Source organism: Protopterus annectens, chromosome 1.part0 (assembly GCF_019279795.1).
Source record: "Protopterus annectens isolate FY-2018-M chromosome 1.part0, PAN1.0, whole genome shotgun sequence".
Taxonomy (NCBI): domain Eukaryota; kingdom Metazoa; phylum Chordata; order Ceratodontiformes; family Protopteridae; genus Protopterus; species Protopterus annectens.
The window spans coordinates 640,328,549-640,345,232 of NC_056725.1; positions in this window are offsets into that span (position 1 = coordinate 640,328,549).

The window sequence follows — 16,684 nt, forward strand, 5'->3', positions numbered from 1 at the left end:
GCTGGCCTCTTCCTTTCTAATGAAAGGACCTATTTATTATTTCCCTCAGGTCATCTTTTTTGCACCTTGTTTGCTAGAATATGACTACCATATGTATACAACTGTTCTCCAGCTAAGCAAGAAGTGTTCCTTGCCAGTCCATTTGCAGCTACTGATCATAACTGGGTCAATAAGAATATCAAGTGTGTCAAATGTGTATGTATGTATTCCTGAAGAGCTTTGTGCAAATTAGTCTGTTGTTATGGGTGATGCAAAAGAGCTGCAACAAGTAATCCCATATGGTGCACAGATTATAGTTAGCATGATACTGGAATAACTACTTATAGTTGCATAAAAAAATGTACCGAGTATTATACAGTGAAAGTGTGACACTTGTCAAGTAGTATTTATGTTGTCTTGTGAACTTTTACACACATTGATTAATGCATTTACAAGTAATGCAGACATGATTGAATGAGTGATAACAGAATTTGGTGCAATGATGGAGTTGGTATATATAAATTGTGGGGATGGGTTTGCCACCCACATAGGTGGGTGTGGAGGGCTTGCCCCCTGTAAAAAGTCTCAAAAAGTATTTTTGGTAAGATGTTTTTGGAATATTCAGTTTGGCAATTCAGATTGTTGCTGCTTTTGCTTACCTTCACCAGTGGTGGAAGTGGGTTTATTACAGGACGGGTGATGGCTGGCAGGCAGTGGGTGGTAAAAATAACCTAGAAAATTGTCAGAATGACTTAAGACTATTATCTCCATAATAGGTCTGAAACTATCTCCATATTGCTTTGAAGCTCCAACACCACATAAATGTCTTTTAGATTCCAGTGCCACATCAGGCTACTACCAAGATTTCTCTTTTACACGTCATCATATTCTTTATGCTAACTCCTGTATTTAAATTATGTGAAAACAATATTTCTGATTCCTGTATTGCAAACATGTATATGTCCTGATCTACATGGCCCCCCAACACTATGTGTATATACATTAGCGGGCACACATTCCTGCATGTGTTAGCGGACACGCATACCTGCATGTGTTAATGCATGGGCTAATGTGACATATGTCAGTTTAACTTGACTGCAGAGTACCTTTTAAAACAATGCAGTAGGCATGCATGATAAGGATCCCTTGTAAAAAGCTGACTGCATACATATGGAATCATATCTCACTAACTTACTTGGTGAGACGAGACAGTGCTTTGGCTATAGCGGACACCTGTAATTGACAACTAGCAGTGTCCGATCTACTGTTGATAAATGGTTGTTTGTCGCGTAACCTGAATATTACTACTGTGGGATGCAGTGTGTAACTGCAGGCTTTGTCTGAGGTTGGTTTTTGGGTTTCTGATTTTTCCTTTCACTGCTGTGACATCAGCTAATCATTTTCACATATAGGAATGCAGCATGTATTAACCGTAAGTGATCAGAGTGCATTTCTGCATTGACAAAGCAGTGTGCCACTATAGGTATGGCATAATTTGTCATGGACATACTTACAGAATGAATTGTAACAGTATTCATTTTAATTTCAGTGTGGGTACTGTGATGGGACCAGAAAAATGCACAGTGTAGCAAGGCCTGTAGATGGAAGGTCGGTATTATATACAGTGTGTGTTGTGGTGGTTTCAGTTTTTTACTGTTGTGAGTGTAATGGTCACCGTAGTGGGTTGTTAATCCTTTCATCTGTGTTGGTCTAGGTATCCCTCAGAGACCTCTCCAGGTGTGGATATGTGGCCATTCTTATGTGCACTGGTCATCAAAAAGAGCTATAGAGGCAGAGCCTGAATGGCTAACTGAAAGCAGCAGTATTTTAGAGCTCCATATTAGTTAAATAAGACAGGGAAAAAAATATTCTTTTTTTTTTCCTTCAAAGTATAAAATCTTATAGATAAAGGACTAATTTACATAATTAGAAACTTCGGTGAAGTTTTACAAATAATTTCCTGTCAAAAAGCTTGAAGATATATTCACTTGTTAAAATGAGCAACTCAAAGAATTGTCACCAGGATGCTGCTTAAAGAAGGAACTACAACAGATGGCATCTATCCTGCAGGAGTTGTCTTTGAAGATGGATGATTTTAAAGAGAACCTGGAAAATCTTAAAACAAGCAGTCAAAAACAGGCTGACACTCTCAAGTAAATGCTACAACAACACCAGGCAAGAATAACAGGAATAGAGGTTTCTCTAAATGACTTAGAAAGCAGACTTAAGGAAGAGGAAACAGAAAAAACTGCTTCTTAAACAAAACACTTGGTTGGTTAATAAAGTACATGACTTGAAAAATAGGGAGAGGAGAAATAACATCAGGATTTTCAGATTACCTGAAAATACATTAGGTGAGTATATTATTTCCTTTTTATCAAGCTGGATCCTTGACTTTTTAAATTTAAAAGAAGGACTTTCCTTTGGCATTGAAAGGGCACACAGAGCTCTTGGGAAACCTGTCATTAACTCAAACTCTCCTCCTAGGTCAATAATTATCAAATTTCTTTCATACTTGGACAATGAACTGATTTTAAGATCTGCTTGGAGGAAGGCACCTCTAAAATATAAACAGAGCCTGATAAGATTTGATAATGACTATTCGTCTAGAATAATGAAACAAAGGAAAAAAGTGTGGCCAATGATAAAGTTTCTGAAACAAAATAACATCAAGGCACAACTTGCATATCCAGCTAAGATAAGAATACTGTATGCCAACGAGATGAGGACTTTTATTGACTTAGAGGAAGCCTCTTCATTTATTAAAACTAATACTGTGATTACTTTACCAGAAGATATGGATTGGATGTCACCTTCTCTCAAGAGAACAAAAGAAACAAATGTCTGGACAGATGTCAAAAAGAAGAAGCAAAAGACTGATACTGTTACAGCCAAATCTCTCAAAGCATCTACTATGATATGAATTGTTTTAACATTACTTTAAAGGACCAAGTTTACTGCTTGGAATTTTAAAACAAAGGTAACTAACTACTGGAATCTTTATTTATATTTTTTGAAAATAGATGACACATGAGAGTTTTCACATTACCTCAGGTATGTAAAACAGGGTACTTTTCTTTCACAGAAGGAAGGTTATATAGCACATAAAATATTTATACTGTAAATCAACATACATAGTATATGTGTATTTTCTCTTAATTTTCTCTTTTCTTTTTCTCTTCTCTCTTTTCTCATTATTTATTTTAACTGCATCTTGTCTCCCTTTCTAAATTCTCTCCTATTTACTATGCTAATATAGTCTGTATATATTTAATAACTCACTATCTATACATAGATAAATGTTGTCTTGTTGTTGTCTTTCGGCTTTTCCCGGTTAGGGTTCACCACAGCGGAACTCCGGTCCGCTAATGATTGGCAGTAGATTTTTTCACGAATGCCAAGGTGCCAGCTCGACGTTCAACCTATACCCCGGGATTCATGAAGCTCGGCGCAAGGCCGGCGTAAGGCTTGCACCAGCCGTGCGGCATAGATATGGAGTAGTCACGCCATATGCATAGTAATGAAGGCACGCATCCGCCACAGCCACGTGCATAGGAAACGTGCGCGAGTGCATGGGGTGTATCGAAGTTGCGCAGGGAGGCGTGTCAATGTCAGCTGTCGATGAGCAACCTAAACTGCTGAATATTATATTCCGCCTGCAATAGTAATCGCACCTATCAGTGTCCGTGGAGACTGAAACGCATACAAAGCATGCAAGATAGTCCCTGCGAACAGAAAATGAAGAAGCAAACACAAATGCACAGAAGTGAATAACAGGTCCATACCCTTGGACAAAGGACAGGAAAACCGTGTGCCTGTAGTCCAGTGTAGTGTTGATAGCTATACCATGTGGAAGTAAAATGTATCATATGTTAGGGCGCCGCCAGGAGGAACGTCCAGCCCAATGGAGAAGGTCACCAGCTGACCCATAATGTGAGGGAGGGTACATAGCTGTGCAGATGTGTCCATAACAAAATACACGAGGATAAATGTAGATATATGTAGTGACCGTATGTCCGAATCATATCCCACAAGGGATGTAATAGTCACATACAAAAGGTATGTCCGTATTCCACATAACAAATGTGATAGGAAATAGAATACGCATGTAAACAAAACAGGAGCATAGAAACAGCTACAACAATAAGGACACATGTAGGCCGAAAGGAACAGTATGATCCGTACTGTCGACTAAGAATACCACCTGTCCCACTTTGCGAGCAACAGTACCTCTGTGGGCAGATGTGTCCTGACACAAACTTGTAAACATGGCAAATGTCCAGAGATTATAGGACATAATTATCCCTCAGACGTCATGTAATAGTTGCATTAAACAGTTGTTCTCTGCACGTATATTACATAAATGTCATAAGAAACAGAATAAGCCACCGAAATGCTACAAGACTAAAGCTCAGATATAGGCAAGAGTTGTAAGTTCTATCTGCCGAACTGACCATGGGTATGTGTTGGCGTGTAAAATGTGCTGTGTTCACCGCAAATGTTACACTGTGGCCAATTGAAAAGGTGGAAACAGTACCATAGACTGTGGGGAGGCATTGTCCACAACAGTCGGATATGTGGAAGGAATAGCATGGACATAGGAAAAGGTGCCATCCTCCCAATGAGTACAACAGGTTTGCAAAACCCGGAAGTCAGCGGTAGAAGCCGAACTTGTATGTGACACAGTCGAACGGGTAGTACCCGGGTATACCAACCAAGTAATGAAAGTGAAGTATGGACGTGTACCTATGTGAGTGAGGTATAGCACGTGGAAAGCAAACATGGCAGGGTAGTCCACACAACCATAAAGGTACCCGACACCTGTAGGGTAGTCAATGTGCTACTCTGGCCGTGTCATGGGCCAACAACCAAAGTAGTGAGCTATCGGGTGTGAGGAATTTGCGTGTGAGGGGTGGATGGGTAATGGTAAAATCCGCAAAGGCGATACTGTGTCATATGCAGAAAAGGTGAACCAGAGGTGTAGGAGGGGGAAGTGGGTGAAGTGGACAGAAACACAAACACATGGAGAAACAGCTGCAAGACAAGCAGACAGGTCGTAGTGTAGAACACAATCCCACAAACATATGAATATGGAAATGTGCGATACAAATGTATAGATATGTCACCGTCACATACCCACAGGTTGGTCCTGATGGAACTGGCCATAACAAATGCAACACACCTGGCTGCATAATGGCCTTCCCAGCATACCCTCCACATCACACAACCCACCCCCATAACAGAACGTCCACCAAATCCAGCCGTACTTGGCCTACTGGTTCATTGCAGACACAGCTACACATAGTGACCCCTATGCATATGTAGTAGGTATTGTCACCCTATGCAGTTTCAGGATTGCAAACCATGTATCCCCTGTATGTAAAACCCCCTGCACATTTTCAGAAAGCCAAAATACTTTTCGATATCGGTTTTGTTTTGGACTGGTCCAGTTTTTGGAATATCCCTCACGGGATAAGCAAACTGTGTAAATAGTAGAATGGGTATGACGACATGATGTCCAATCCTGTAGATATATTGACACAAGTCAGAACATGAAGTAGAGGTCCAAGACACTGTCCAGACCTAAGTGGTTATGCATAACCTAGTACCCAGGATAAAACACCTTCCCGTGATGCACGTGTCCCGACACAAATAGGCGGGAGAATATATTGCACACATTCGCATAGTGGCAAACGGCAGAAGGGTGAGGAAGACACCGACATTAACAGGATAACTCTGATGAAGTGTGAGGGATACTTACTGTATGCAGGCGTGACCGACCATACCTGTCAACCTGTGTGAGCTAGATATCTGGACAGAGCCGTGAATACAAGTGAGACAAAGGTCCAAAAGCAGGTACAATTTGCAAAGATAGATGTTAGAATTTATTCATTTATGTGCAGTTTGAGTACCCGGGAAGTCCACTGGGCCAAGAAGTGCCCAGTTTCAGTGGAGGCCCGGGAAGAAAAGCTCCATAAGCAATACAAGGAAATAAAGGCTACATAATGTTAAAGGTAAAATATACAAGAGTAAAATTCATACAGTCAGGAAATACACATACATAAAATGTGCATAATAAGACAGTGCAAATTCAGATTTTTGTAGTGGTAATATAGATATTTACAACAATTACATACTTGGAGTCAAGTGAGTGTCAGCTAAGTCTGGTTAAGCTGGAGGGTAGAGAGGAGCAGGAGTATGGAGAGCTCAGAGGAGTGAGATCCCTAGAATTTATATCAGGTGCAAGCAGGAATATATCCATTTGGATGGATAAACATAAAAATATTATAGAATAACAGTTTGCACAATGGCATTAATGTCCAGGGTATGAAGTCTGAAACTCAACTGTCTGCCAGCACGTTCCAACTTCTGTCTTTAATGCCGAGCTACTGCTGTGCCAGAACACAACAGCGTATTACAGAGGTCCGTACCATACCACTCAACTGTCCAGATATTCGCAGAATGACCAGAGTGTTGGCTCATATTGTTGTTGTGTTCCTCCGGCAATTTGCCTCTGTCCAGTAAATAGCTGAGGATTGACATCACTAAATAATGAGGATTAAGTATAAGACTCCACATCCCGCAGAAGAGTCATGATAATGCAAAACCTAGTATTCTATCAACATTCTAAGCTTGTAAGGACAATAGTTAAAATGTGTCCCTATTACTCTCCCCATCATGTAGGGTTTGCGCAGATTTGTTGATCTAAGAGGTTGAGAGGTATGGTCCGTACATATTTACAGTAACAACCCTTCACATTTGTGTAATGTACAACTGCATACCTGTAGTCACATCATGTCCAAGATAATAATCCCCGTATGAATGAATGCAGGTAATAGTCAAATGTGAATGGGAAACCCCCCCTCACCGTGGAGTATGGACCGTAACAACCCCACCCATAATATGTACTGCCAACAGAATAAGCTCCTGACAGGTGCCCAAACACCTGTGTCTATAAATACAGGTAAAATGTTCATAATAGGGAGAAACTCCCTGTCCATATGCTTCGTCTGACATTTGAACTCGGCCAGGGAAGTTCCGTTCACCAGGTGGACAAGCCTAAACCCAGATCACTACATGAACACCCTGACAATCAGAGACCTGTATGTGCCGCAACTATATGCCCTGGTGTTCTGCATATCCTTGGAGTGCAGCTGGGGTCCACAGCAGTAGGCAATAGGGAATGTGTAATATGTAGTACCGCATTTTTCCCAGCAGGAGAATGGATGCCTGTGTTGTAAGTGAAGCGGTGAGGCATATGTTGATGTAGCTAAGTACTATGGGAATGCATATCAATGAGGCAGAACAGCAACAGAATAGTGTTTCCGGCATCCGGCCAACATGAATGCAGTCCCGGTTGACCTACGACCACTGCACATATAACTTTAAAGTGTAATGAATGCGTTCGTGCTGTACACACATTTAAATACGTAAAGGTGAACCGTGTGTTTCGCATCAGTCCGTAAACCGGACTACAGATATGTAAGTGTTACGGTCAGAAGTATGAAAGGCCACATAAGCACAAATATCTATTAAACATATGTAACCCACAACATGTATATGCAAGTGCGCCTGCGTGTGTGTGATCCGCTCACAGCATAGCAAATGAATGCTGTTTCCTGCACGTTATATATACATGGCTCAAACCTGTTAACCCCATAAAGTATGAAACCGGACAAAGCCATGCAAACTACTGGTACAAATAGGGACAATCCCCAGATATGTGCCAGAACAAACATAGAAAGTGGATAGAATAACAGGTGTGTCAGTAGCATGGATTCTCTGAAGGGTATGAAGTCGTAACTTGAACTGCTTGTCATTATTTCCCAATGTTAGTCTTTAATGAAATGCCACTAAATTGCCAGATAGACACAAGGTTATGAAAAACAGACCAAAGATAAGAGGCAAACAGCTGTACATTCTGTGACAATCTGTACAGTTGAAAGGTATGGTATGGATATAGATATATGTGTATACACATAATCCACAGACGTAAACCAAAGCAAATTATGAAATGAGGAATGTACATGTATATATGTATACACAACAAACATATGTCCCTGTAGATATAACACATGTACATAAATAGGCCACGGTATAGCTATTATGGGTAGACAGACATGCACGAAAGGTGAATAAACCGCTGCTTTCCAAACCATTGGCCAGAAAGTACCAGTGTGACAGGCCAGCAAGTTCTACACTTTAAACATGAATACAGGTGTCCATTGCAGGATCCCAAAAATTGATCCCATACGAAGCGCGAAACATCATTGATGCAAAGGAAGTTACAGCAGCAACAACTATATAGCTGTACATGCAACAGTAGCAGGTGCAAGGGTAATAACACGTGTCGATAGAATGTATGACGTACGACCCAATATCCGGAGAGTGGGGAGTCCTGAGAAGCGTCTTCACACTTTATTATCGCTCACATTAAACATGTCTAATGGGTACTGTGGAGGGGTGTCAGGTATGGGAATCATGGGTATGCAGAAATGGGCCTAGGTGTTGGTTGGCACAGATTTATTAGGTCCGCCCCATGGGAGTGATGTGGGTATAGCACATGCCTATATTCTCAATAAAGGTTCAAACCATCTACTGGATATTGTGTAAACCATTGTGGGAATATGTAGGGACCTATATCAGTGTCATGTAGGCGATTATCATGGATGGATATGCGTACGACCAAGATGGTAACCATACCTGCCAAACTGTCAGAATAAGACAGCTGGACTAAGGCATAGTTCATGAAATACAAATAGGGACTATATTAGATATACCCCAGACAAAGTCAGAACGTTGATAGAATAATGGCGTAGTCAGGAATACGAATGTTATGAGGGTTAGTAATCATGACATAGAAATGTCAATCATTATCATCTAACCGCACAGTCCGTAATGCCTTGCCAGTAATTTACCAGAAAGGCACGATATTATGACAAATGTAACAAGATTATAGGTTAAACCTCGGGTCATTTACCCATAATGTGTACAGGTGAGAGGTATTAAGGTAACCTGTCCAAAATAAAGGAACAGACCTAGTGATACTAGGTGGACAGGTGAGAAGAAAGACGTCAGGACAAATGACAAAACATGTACAAGTCTAAAGCATGTACCTCAACATATGTTAATGACAATGTATGCCCTGTGAAAGTCAATGTGGAAAGTAATAGACTCAAAAGACAGGTGTCCCTCAGGGTGTCATGCAGTGTCACCGATCCAGTGTCCAGTCCCCCATACTCGTATGTGAGCGCTGCCACTGACGTAAAGCGCAAATACCGGCATACACATAAGGTACATGATAGAATAAGTAGTGCGGATAAGCAGCTGTTGGCCTCTGTGAGGAATACAACCCTCTGGGTGGGTGTGTCCTGCAATATAAATGTAATGGCATCTGTCCTGTGATGCCTCCATACTTTGTGCGTATTGGTGTAAGAAAATTGATATCCTGTATCAGAAACATACTTCGCAACTGTTCAGATTTACGCAGAATGTGTAGGGTTATGCCCCATATGTTTGGTGTGCTCTTCTTAAAATCTGTACTGTTCTGGTAAATACCTGAGAACTGATGTCATTCAATAATGACAAACAGTTGAGTTTAAGACTCCAAATCCTCAGAAAAGTCATACTACTGCAAAACCTATTATTCTGTCAACTATCTACATTTGTAAGAGCAATATTTAAAATCCACCCCTATTTGTCCCACCATCATTTTAAGCTTTGTCCAGATTGTTGCTCTAGGAGGTTGAGAGGTATGATCAAAAACGGATTCATGTCTGAGGAAACAGCATTGTCGACTGCAACATAACTCAGAAGGTATGAAAAGCGCTGCAGTAGGAAGTTCAGTATTGGCCGCAGGTATGTGCTGACATGTAAAATGACACAGCAGTCTACATGAAGTACCCATAGGGCTGTCACCTGTACAAATGATGGCAGTGGGACATACCCACAGCCATGCACACACCACAAATAGACATAACACACAGCAAAGCCTAGGCCATGATACACAAAGCCTCTGGCGTGTACGAGTACAGTGAGAGTACAGCAAGAAAAGATGTCTGCCAAGCTATTCAGCAAACTCCTGTAGGGGCATGTAAGACCGCCCGTAACATGAACGTTGCACAGACAATGTTGGCATTTGCAACATACCCCAGTTGTATGTGAAAGCTATGCAAATATGTGATACATGAAACAGTCAGCTGTCCGTGCAAGAGCAGTGTTATGTGCAGAAATGTACCCGGATGATAGGCGACTAACGTTCTGCATGTTGCTAAACAGAGCAATGACAGCTGCAAATACGGTATGAATACAGTCGAAGAAGCATGCCAATATCCAAATCTAAGGCCAGTGGCATTGTTGTCCATTGGATATCAATAAAACTGTAGTTGTCCTCCCCCGATCTCCGGTGTGGAAGTGTAGCGCAGCACCACGAGAATGCGCTGCGCTTCAAAACAAGTCAAATATGTAAAATATACAATAAAAATTTAGGTTTAGTTAGATGTTAGTACGCCATGCAGATGAATGGCAAGCTGGAGACAACATGGCTACTGCATACTGGTTGTCTTGTGTGGAAGCGCTCTGCCTGAGATGTAGCGAAGCATTTGTAAGCAATCTGATGCAAGTGAGGCTGAGGATAGTGAAGCACAACATGTCACGCCATATGGGCTTAAGCCTCTACAGTGTAGCGTGGGATAAGGGGACAAGTAGAGTATAAGATAGGTGACAACATCAGTGTGTATGTATAAAACACTGTAGTCTTACCGGAGCAGTGTCACATGCTTGCTGTCAGTACTCAGTGGAAGAGGCGTGTTATGAGGTATCCTAGGTAAGTCAGGAGACTGACGGTGTACGCCATGGATACCAGCGATGTTACCTGCAAACCTGCCCACAGTGTGTCCACGCCCGTGCGTGCCAGTAAGCCCGAGTAAGCATGTGTGCGCGCGTGTCAGCCTGTGTGCGCGTGTTGAAGAATGAGTAGGCTAGTGTATGAATGGTGAAGCTCGTGTAATGTCGTGCATGCCAGTGTACGTGTTTGTAATTATGTATACATGTGTACTACACACATCACACAACGTACTGCACACCCACACATGCTGCCAATACTACACACATCAGTGAAATGGCACATGGATGGAGAATACAACATCAGAATTAACAGTGCTGTAAACTATGCTACATTGATGGTCACAGCTGCAATGCATCATGCCTGCTGATATACACCTGGAAGTATCTCAGTTTGTGTTAACAGCAGTCTAACATCAATACAGTGGAATAAAGCCACTGTGTGCCTCAGCACCAGGTTAGTCTGATCTTGCATCAATGTTACACATCACAGGTGGTGGCACAGGTGACATCATATGCATAGGGTGTGGTGTTACAATTCCAGAGCTGTCATTGAGCCATCCAGTTTATACGTAGGTGTGTGTGTGTGTGTGTGTGTGTGTGTGTGTGTGTGTGTGTGTGTGTGTGTGTGTGTGTGTGTGTGTGTGTGTGTGTGTGTGTGTGTGTGTGTGGGACAACAGTTATTGCATGGCCCAATGGTGATGCAATGGGATTGTGTATGTGATAGCCCTAGCTGTTTGTGGTACCTGTGTGTATCTGCATAAACACAAGTACAGCAGGTGTCAGCCATATACAGGAGGTTGTGGGACAGTCACAGCCTGTACCTGCCAGGCTGTAGAGATCTCCATTACTGGCTATGGACACTCCTCCATGCATCCAACACTAACCCAGTTCTGTACCTGTCACTGTATACACTTACAGTCCTTGGATCTGTACCACAACCTGTGTATAAACGTGAGTCAGTAATGTTAACCTGAGTTGCATAGAATTGTCAGTTACGACATATGGATATGAGCCATACTCCCCCTGCAAAGTGATAACCACTGCTGACTGTCGCCAAGATGTGCATACGACCATGCATAGGTGCTGTACTAACATTGTTTCCAATGCCCCTTGTAATACCCAGCAACACAATAACCGGTCACTACACAATTATAACCCACCATCACTACAACACACAGTATGTGCACTATCACAGAGCCATAGCACATGTACATACATCCAAGGTGATCACGTACAGATAATGCAGCACGTTCAAGAGTGATAATCTCAACATACATATCTATATATATGTAGATAGATACAGACATACACACACACACACACACACACACACACACACACACACACACACACACACACACACACAACACACGTGGTAGGGTTGGAAGCAGAACATAAACTTAACCATTGTACCACACAACAGCATTACGCAGTTACAGAACGCGCAGCCATGATTAGTAGATCACAGCATCCACACACAGGCATACGTCTAGCCTGCAGACAGCAGCATCAAAGGCAAAGACGCCGCACGGATGTTATGGTGAGTGAATACTGTAAAAGCAATGTACTGTTGTCATGCAGCTGGAAACACACACACTTGGTAGGGCTGGGAGTCGAACATACACCTACCTACCATATCACACTACAGCATAACGCATTTACAGAACGCGCTACCGAGATTACTAAACACAGCAGTCCCAGAGCCATTCTTCTAGGCGCGTGTCGTCATCTGCAAAGGCAAAGACGTCGGCAGGATATATCTGTGGTGTGAGGCGTCTAAAAGCATAACTTGAGTCCCCAGGTGGACGGGAGCATGCGCACACACACACACACACACACACACACACACACACACACACACACACACACACACACTTGGCAGGGCTGGGAGTCGAACATACACCTACCTACTCTATCACACTACAGCATAACACATTTACAGAATGCGATACTGAGATTACTAAACACAGCAGTACCAGAGGCATTCTTCTAGGCGCGTGTCGTCATCCGCAAAGGCAAAGACGTTGGCAGGATATATCTGTGGTGTCTGGTGTGAGGCATCTAAAAGCATAACTTAAGTCCCCAGGTGGACAGGAGCATGCGCACACACACACACACACACACACACACACACACACAAACACACACACACACACACACACACTTGGCAGGGCTGGGAGTCGAACATACACCTACCTACCCTATCACACTACAGCATAATGCATTTACAGAACGCGCCACTGAGATTACTAAACACAGCAGTACCAGAGGCATTCTTCTAGGCGCATGTCGTCATCCACAAAGGCAAAGACGTCGGCAGGATATATCTGTGGTGTGAGGCATCTAAAAGCATAACTTGAGTCCCCAGGCAGGCGGGAGCATGCGCGCGCGCACACACACACACACACACACACACACACACACACACACACACACACACACACACACACACACACTTGGCAGGGCTGGGAGTTGAACATACACCTAACTACCCTATCACACTACAGCATGACGCATTTACAGAACACACTACCAAGATTACTAAACACAGCAGTACCACAGGCATTCTTCTAGGTGCCTGTCGTCATCCGCAAAGGCAAAGACGTCAGCAGGATATATCACTGGTGTGAGGCATCTAAAAGCATAACTTGAGGCCCCAGGCAGACAGGAGCATGCGCGCGCACACACACACACACACACACACACACACACACACACACACACACACACACACACACTTGGCAGGGCTGGGAGTCGAACATACACCTAACTACCCTATCACACTACAGCATGATGCATTTACAGAACGCGCTACTGAAATTACTAAACACAGCAGTTCCAGAGCCATTCTTCTAGGCACGTGTCATCATCCGCAAAGGCCAGGACGCCGGCAGAGATTGTATAGAGAGTGTACGATCAGACATATTACTGTCCCATGGTAGACACACACAAAGACACAGCAGTGGTGTAATCGGGGCAACTAAAGATGTACGGAGCACTACAACAACAATACATAGACACGGGACGCACCACAGACAGTACACCCTTCAAGATAGTCGCCCAGTGTGTACTCGGTAGGCATCCATCCTGATGTTGAATATGGACATCTGTTGCCTGGATGACCACCATGGCAATACAGGATGTCAACGGCCATGCCCATGCACAGAGGGACATCACCGACACAAGGTGTCACTGGCCATGGCCAAACGCCTGGTAATACATGTCCGTTCGGACTGTACTGTGTGTCGATCTACACAATGGCGTACTGGGCATGCTCACACACTTCGCAGTTGCACAGGGCCATCTTGCATGCAGACGGGGTATCAATACGCAAGGGCTCAGTTTAGACTGTACTGTGTGTGTGTGTATCTACACCACTGCATACTGGACATGCTCACACACTTAGCTGTTGCAAAGGGCCATCTTGCATGCAGATGGAGTGTAAAGACGGAAGGGCTCTGTTTGGACTGCGTACTGGGCATGCTCACACACGTAGCAGTTGCAAAGGGCCGTCTTGCATGCAGATGGAGTGTAAACACAGAAGGGCTCGGTTTGGACTGTACTGTGTGTCCATCTACACAACAGCGTACTTGGACTGTACTGTGTGTCCATCTACACAACAGTGTACTGGGCATGCTCACACACGTAGCAGTTGCAAAGTGCCGTCTTGCATGCAGATGGAGTGTACACACGGAAGGGCACAGTAAGGTATAACTGTCCTCACGCACAGGGCGGTCACACACATGCAGTGACCTGTACACACTCAGCTGCCATCACAGCTGTCACAGGTGCAGGTCACAGACATAAACACTGCAGTGTACACTGTAGCTCTCAAGACATCACCATGTCATCGGTGCAGCAATACACAGCTTTACAGTACCACAACACCATGTGACACATGACCAGTGGGCTGTACAGAGGTCTACACCAACTGTGCAGAGTACATATGTACCGACAGGGTTCCAACAGGTGTTATGCATTGCAATGATACTTGTATATATGAACAGGTCAGCTCAAGACATACCACGGCCCTTACACAGCTGTGACACATGACTGTTGTTGTACACCAATGAACACACATCTGGATATGTCATACATGTGATTTTTGTGGATGTGTACATGGACTGCACACACAACACATACATACATAGCATAGCCTTTGCTGTACCCCATGCAGAACAGTGGCCTAAGCAATGATACGCACGCAAATGGAAGGTGGGTCCATGTCTATTGAATGCTCACAGTACAGGGGGTAGCAACGTTGACCAGGACACATACTCTTGTACTGGTCACCCGTGACACCCGTGATATCATACCACAGTCCATGTGTTATGTATGTCAACACACATGTCCAACAATAGCAATGCATACAAACATGGCAACAGAAGACACATGTGAAATCTATACTGTGCATGCAGCAACCATGCATGTGCAGTGGCTGATGTCCGTAACATAGTTGCGCCTAACTACAACATGCAGTCGCAATGCAGCCCCATCATTGACACCTGTATACGGTGACATACAGACAGCACGTATGGAGGGATGCGTGTACATAAAGTGGTGATCCACCTGTGTAGATGTATGTGTGCAGGGGATGGCTCACAGTTGTGTCATACGCCATCCTACCATGCCATGTGCAAACAGTACACTATGTCACTGTTACTTGATGGTGCAGACATAACGCATACACAGCGGTCAGATGTTACCAACTGTATGTCACATGACACCTGTAACACCTACATCCTCCCGTGTGCATATAGCAGCACAATTGCCAGACATAGCGTTGGTACACATAATGCGGACAATACCGCTGCATGTCTATCAAACGTCTCATCATATGGCAGGTGTATCATTCCCAGCACTGCCATGTGTGTCCGAATGTGTGACCACAGATGCCACATATCGTGGGGATTATGTCCCAGTTGTTACATATCCCTGTACACTGTTGTAGAGATCTGTACATACTGCAGTGTGGGAAGTATGACGTCGGCAGGTGTGGTGCATCACACACGTCGGCTATCCATATACACTTGTCTGGTCACCACAGTGTGTGTGTGTGTATGTATGTATGTCTGTCTGGTGCTTGGTGTGAGGGCATATGCTAACATACAGTGAAAGCTGATCACTAACCCCTCATGGTGACTAACCCGTCATGGTGATGCAGTCAACTACCCTGTTGATGCCATCAGTCCCAGCCATATTGGCTACCTGTGCATGTTCCTTCTCTGTGACACGTCATGTGGGTGCAAAGTACTGCAAGGGTGATGACCACATAGGCAAGGGTCCCTACCTCAACACTATGGGGTGTGCATTATAGTGGTGTACACCCCGTGAATGTGGCCATGTTCCCGTACTGTTACAGGGTCTTACTGCTACACAGTGTGGCCTCCTGCTATCAAGTGACACCTAATGTCATCATTGGCCAGACCGCAGTGTACAACCCCTGCACCATGTCACCATACCTGTAATGTTTCCTGCTATGTATGCCACGTCTCTGTCCACTGTAGCCTGTTCCACTGACCACATGCTTCAGGTGCAGTATATGTGCGGACATCTGTGTCATGTTAGAGTTTCCAACAGTCAGGTTGAGGGTACATGTAGCATGCTGATATTGCCAGACGTGCCTGTGAGTACTCCACAGTTACATGTGGGGGACTGCAAACACTGCTACCTGTAGGCACATGCAAGTACACCATAGGAGGGAACCAGGGTATCATTACCAACATGCTGTTACTGATGTAGCCGAGACACATACTGTGAACACATCACAATGCATGCTGCACCTGAACTACATGGTATGACCGGTGCATGTCAACAGTACACAACCTATGTCACATACACATCTCTCAGTATTCACACA